Here is a 6602-nt window from a genome sequence, read left to right on the forward strand (position 1 = left end):
AGAGAGAGAGAGAGAGAGAAAGCCGCCAGGTCTAACACTTGAACCAGGGTCAGCCATGTGGGAGTCCAGGCACCACCTGCCGGCCCCTAGGGAGGTTACTTATTGCTGATTCAATCTCATTGCTTGTTTTGGGTCTTTTCAGGCTTTCTATGTCTTCCTGATTCAATCGTGTCCAGGATGTGTCCACGAATTTGTCCATCTCATCCAGGTTTTGTTGTTTGTAGGCATAAAGTCATTCATAGTATTATCTAATAATATTTTGTATTTGTGTTACATCTGTTGTAATATTGCCTTTTAATTATGAATCTGATTTATTTGGTTCCTTTTTCTCTTAATTGGTCTACCTAATGGTGTGGGAAGTTTGTTTATGTTCTCAAAGCACCAGCTTTGGTTTTCATTTATTTTCTGAGTAGTTCACTTATTCTCTATTTCATTTCTTCCTTTTCTTTTCTTTAGAGGGATTTTTCTATAGGATGCATGCATTCCCTGGTGATACAGAGAGAGACAGACACAAAGAGAGAACTACTCCTGAGGGGGGATGACCATTGAATTTTGAGATACCTGGCATGAGTTTTAAGCTGCTAGATCCAGGATCAAACCACAGTCAAGTACATGGAAGTCCAGGCAGGTACCTATTATACCATCTGCTGATCCCATCTATTTTCTTTATTTCTGCTTGGCTCTTTATTATCTCTTACATCCTGCCATTTTTGGTTTTGTTGTTGTTTTTACACTTTTCTCAAGTGTGCTGTTGTCTATTTCCCACCTTTCTATATCTGTTTTTAATGCACACTAATTGCAATGAACTTCCCTCTTATGGCAGTTTTTTTTCTGTGTCCCATAAGTTATGGAATCTCATGTGATCATTATCATTTTTTTTCAATAAATCTTTTGATTTCAGTCTTAATTTCTTCAGTGATTATGAAGTCATTCAGGAGTAGGTTGGTTTTTTTTTCCACATATTTGTGTATTTTTGAGGGTTCTTTCTGAAATTAATATCCAGTTTAATTCCATCACGGTTAGAAAATATGCTGGATATGCCTTTGAATTTGTAAAGGCTTGTTTTTTGCCCTATCATGTGGTAAATCTTCAAAAAGGTTCCATGTAAGAGTGAGAAAATGTATATTTCTAGATTTTCAGATGGAAAATTCTATGGATGTCTGTCAAGTCCATTTGATTTGTGGTATTCTTTAGATCCTGTATGTCTGCTTATTTTTTGTCTAGATAATCTGTCCAAAAGGTATAGTGGGGTGTTGAGATCACCAATGATTTGTGTGCAGCAACCTATCTGTCATTTTATATCTAACAGTTTTCACTTTACATACTTGGGTGCTTCCGAGTTAGGTGCATAGTTATTTATAGATATTATATCTTGATGAATTAGCATTTTTCTACTATATAATGCCCTTTTTTATTTCTTTTTAGACTTTTTGTCTTACAATTATTTTGTCTGAAATCAGAATAATAATACCCTTTTTCAGCCCTTCACTTTTAGTCTACGTTTGTCTTTATCCACGAGGTGTGCTTTTGTAGGCAAAAGATAGAAGGTATTTTTTTTTTAATAATCCATTCAGTTTGTGTCTCTCAATTGGAAAATTTAATCCATTAACATTCATTGTCTGGATTTGTCTGTGACATTATGTTAGCCATTTTCTTGTTATTTTTAGTTCTTATATGTTTGTACATCTCTTTAATTTTCCTGATATAGCACTCCCTCCAGTACTTCTTGAAGAGTTGGTCTGGTGTTGGTAAATTCTTTCAGGTTCTGTTTATCTGGGAATGTTTTTATCCTTTATTCCTGTTTGAAGGATAGTCTTAACCGATATAGTAATCTTGGTTAAAACTGCTTTCCTTTTAACACTTTCAATGTATCTTCTCATTCTTTCCTTGCTTGCATTACTTCCACTGATATGTCTGATGTTATCATGATGGGATAAACTTTTTAAGTAACTTGATGTTTTTGCCTTGCCATTTTTAGAATATTTTCTATCTGTGATTTTGGTCAATCTGCTATGATGTGCCATGGAGAGTATCTTCCTTTTTTAATTAATTATTTTTTTTTTCCTTTGGTGTCCTTTGTAATTCTTGTATCTGGATGTTTGAATACTTCTCTAGGTTTGGACAGTTTTCTTCAAGTATTTCATGTAATAGATAATCAATTTTCTTAGATTCTCCACCTTCTGAGATACCAGTTATTTGGATCTTTGGACTGGAAACATACACTTCAATGGCATGGGGTGGGCAAGGAAAAGTGCGACTCTCCAGATTCTAGTTAACATACCTGGAGGTTCAAAGATGCATGGTAAGCCATGGTCTCTGCAGCTCCATCTCTCTGATGCTTACCCTGCACTGTCGCTTGAACCAGACATTCTCTTTTAATGGTATCTAGTATTTTGTTTATATTATCCAAATGTCTTCTTTTGTTATTTTTTCATTCTTTTGATAATTTTTTTTCTAGGTCAGAGGTTTTATCTTCTAGATCAACCTCCTTCATGATCTAATCTTCTTTTAATACTTCCAAGGGATGTTTTGATTTCCTTTATTACAGCCTTTAACGGTTACATTTGACTTTTTTAAATTGTGTCTATTTCTTTTTTCAAATCATGGAAGGACTTCCTCTTCTCCTGGAGTTTGTCCTCTCTTTTCTCTTGTATCTCATTTAGTTTTGTCACTATGAATATTCTAAATTGTTTATCTGACATTTCCCAAAGTCTATTGTCTCCTCCCTTGAGGGAGATATATTTTCTTGTTTTCTCATTTTCCTTGTGCTTCTGTGCTGTTTTCTGATTGATTACACATTACTTGTTAATATTTTGGATTTAATTCTGAGAGTTCAAAGGCGAACGGGGGAAGGTGATCTGTGGTCTCTGCAGCTCACTCTACACTCTGCATCATCACTGGAAGCAGAGACTTCAATGGCATGGGGGGGGCAAGGAAAAATGGGACCCTCTAGATTCCAGTTTACACATCTGGGAGTTCAAAGATGCATGGTAAGCCATGGTCTTTCTGCAGCTTCATCTCTCTGATGCTCACCCTGCACTGTCACTGCAACCAGATACTCTCATGTCCCAATACATTTAACATCAAAAGGAATAAAATAGTTAGGAGTAAAATAAAGGAAATAATTTTACACCAAAACAGTAATACATTATTGGAAAAATTAAAGCCTACATAAATGGAAAGACATTTCATGTTTATTTGTTGGAAGACCTAATATTATTATTATTTTTTAGAAGTTTTTGCTATAGGGCACGTGCACTTGTGTGTGTGTGTGTGTGTGTGTGTGTGTATAGAATGGCATGTGCACTCTCTGAAGAGAAAGAGAAAGAGAAAACAAGAAATCACCCCCACAGGGGTATACCCATGCCACAGTTTCTTGACTTCCATTCTTCTCTCAGGATTTTGTGCATACATGAACATGTAGGTGGCCTAAGTTTTAATCCACCAGGTTTGAGACTCAAACCTTGGTCAACTATGAGGGAATCCAGCGAGGTAAACATTATACTGTCTTCTGGTCCCAATTAATAGATTTTTGATAAGGGTCTTAACAATATTTAATAGATAATGTGTTTTGATTTTAATAAATGATGCTAGGACAATTGAATATCCACACAAAAGAGTGAAGGTGGACCCTTAACTCATACCAAGTGCAGAAAATTAACTCAAAGTAGATTGAGTTAAATTTAATATATAAAATGACACTTTTGAATATAGATATAAATCCTTGCAACTTTGTATAACACTACAGTTTTTTAGCTCTGATATCAAAAGCAAAAGGAAAAATTTAAGCAAACTTCATCAAAGTTAAAAGAAAAACTTTTACTATCAATATAATAAAAAGATAGTCTCAGGCATGAGAGAAGTGTTTTCAGAGCATATATAGAGTGAGAGTTTAGTATCCAAAATATGCAAAGGACATTTCCAATTCAAAAATAAAAATGCACGTAAATCAATAAAACATTTTAGCAATATATTTGAATAGACATTTATCTACAAAAGATAAACAAATGGTCAAAAATCACCTGAAAATATGCTCAAGATATTTAGGCATTAAGAAAACAAATTAAATGCAAACTGAGATAACACTTTCCATCTCCAAGATGGTAATAATAAAAGAACAGGCAAGCCGGTGGCATGGTGATCAAGGGAACTGCATCCCATATGAGGGTGTGATTGGAGTCCCATATCAGGCAGCTTGAAAAACATGCTAGGTTTGTGTATGTACGTGCCCAAAATACCTAAAGGAGAAATGGAAGAGAAAGGATTGTGGTATGGCCATCCAATATGGGGGTGCTTACTCACTTCCCCCCTTTCTTTCTCTCTTTCTCTGTATTCTCTAAATAAATAGAATAGAATAGAATGGAATAAAAAGTGTTCTTAAGGTGTACTATAACAGAGTTAGTTTATGAGTTCCAATTTTAATCTCCTTATCTATTTCTGAAATCCATAGATTATTCTCTTTGTTTTTAACTCACAATTAGTTGTGATTTTAAAGATTGTACATTCCATATTTATCTGTGTTTTATTGGGAAAAACAGTCTTCATTACCTTAGTTTATCACGTTGCTCTTACTAGATGTCCTCTTTAATCCTTCAAGCCAGTTTAAGTTGACTTTTCTGTTGATTGACACTTAGAAGTGCCTGACTTTAGTGATATATTTCCTAAAACCACTCAAAAAGAGATAAAATAAATGGCTTCTAGGGAAATTAAATTACATATCTGATTTTAAAATGTGTAGTTGTTTTTGGCAGCATGGCCAATGAAAATAGCCAGAAAGCCATCCCGCTACAAAAACATAAAAACATGATATAAAATATAATAAAATAATTTTAAATTTAAATTCATTTATTTATTCTAAAAGAGAAAGAAAGAGAGAAATGCATCCCAAAAGGATCCTCATGCCAGGATCTACACCCAGCCTCAGTCAACTAGAATCACAGGTACTTGCATGCTCACCAAGAATGTTCAGAAAAGCCTTATAATGCAAACCCAAATCTTCTCATATGTTTAAGTATTGTGGGACATTATATTACATATGCATCACCATGGCTGGTTCACAAAATTTCTTTGAAATGCTTAGCTGTACTTGAAATAAAAGGTCATTTTAAAATGTATTGCCTGGGAGCAGGCTAAGGGAAAAGTAGGATTCTAGTCCTAAAATATCTCCAGAGCATTGTCTGGATATAGTAATTCTAATCTATTACACATTTTATTTCCTTTTTTTTTTATAATTAACCTTTGATAGTGTCTTTTTAAAACTTGTATCTTTTTTTCAATGTGTCAAATGTAGAGTGAACATTGTTAGATGCCACAAGGCCAAAAAGAGTTGCCAGTGGTTGTTTCTACCTTTGAAGACAGCCATTATTAGTAGAATTTATTTCACCACGGACATTGGCACAAGAGGCAACAGAATTGTGGTTAAATATTGTTATATGTAGGAAAATAAAAAAAAAAATTGCTCATAGGGACCAGCAGTTGGCATAATGGCTATGTTGCCGGATCCCACATAGTGGAACGCGGTTTGCATCCCAGACCCAGTGGCTTAAAACTCACGCTGGGGACATGTGTGTGCATGCCCAAGATCCTGAGGAGAATGGAGGAGAAGGGATTGCAGCATGGCCATCCCCCCAGGGGATGATTTCTCACTTTCTGTCTCTCTGTCTCTCTCTGTCTGGCTGGCAAGCACATGCACCCTATAGCAAAAACCTCTAAAAAACAAAACACAAAAAATCTTGCTCATGAGCATAAAATGTGAGACATCTTTCCAAGGAATTCTGAAATAGCGGAGAAATACTTTTGAGGCTTAGTGAAGGTTCTTAATTTTCAATAGCTACACCAGATATTGACATCATTGCTTCATTTTGATGTCACAGACTAATGTATGATTGTGACATGCACTGGATTCATGGATATGTCATTTGTGCAGTCAAACAGGGTCCTGTGTTCTAAAGGGCCTGTCCTTTATTTAATACCGGGTGACTGCTAACTTTTAATTTTTTTTCTATTTTTTTTTATTTTATGAATTCACTATACACCATCACAACACACAAATGAATTTTCCATCCAAAATACACTGTGCATTGGTTCAATCAAGAACATCAACATACATGTTCTCAGCAAATAATTTTCCAATTCTTACATCATGCATACCTTGCCCTTTGTCTTGCCATCCCTGATTCCCCATCCCCCACCCTCTGCTATGTCCCATCTTCCTCCTCCATTGTCCCTGGCATCCATGGTTGCCCTCCATGCTTTCCGCCCCACCCCCATTCATTTGTTCTGCCAATGAGCTTAATTAGTCTAAATATATCCAATAGCTAGCACAGCTGACACATACCTATACATGTACCCAAATCTGACCCTAGGCATAAACCCCAGTGAGTAGAATGAACATACTATAAAGTAGTACCCAGCTGTGCAGTCATCAAATGTGCATTTTTTTTTCCTCCTGCAACTTTTTTTTTTTATTATATTACCTAACACTCATTCCCTGAGCATCATCACAACACACTAAATGTAGTTTCCCATCTAGGATACACTGCATAGTGTCTTAATCAAGCATGTTATCACCAATAATATTCCATTTCTACTTTCATACATAT

Source organism: Tupaia chinensis, unplaced genomic scaffold (genome assembly GCF_000334495.1).
Source record: "Tupaia chinensis unplaced genomic scaffold, TupChi_1.0 Scaffold000034_1, whole genome shotgun sequence".
NCBI classification, from domain to species: Eukaryota; Metazoa; Chordata; class Mammalia; order Scandentia; family Tupaiidae; genus Tupaia; species Tupaia belangeri.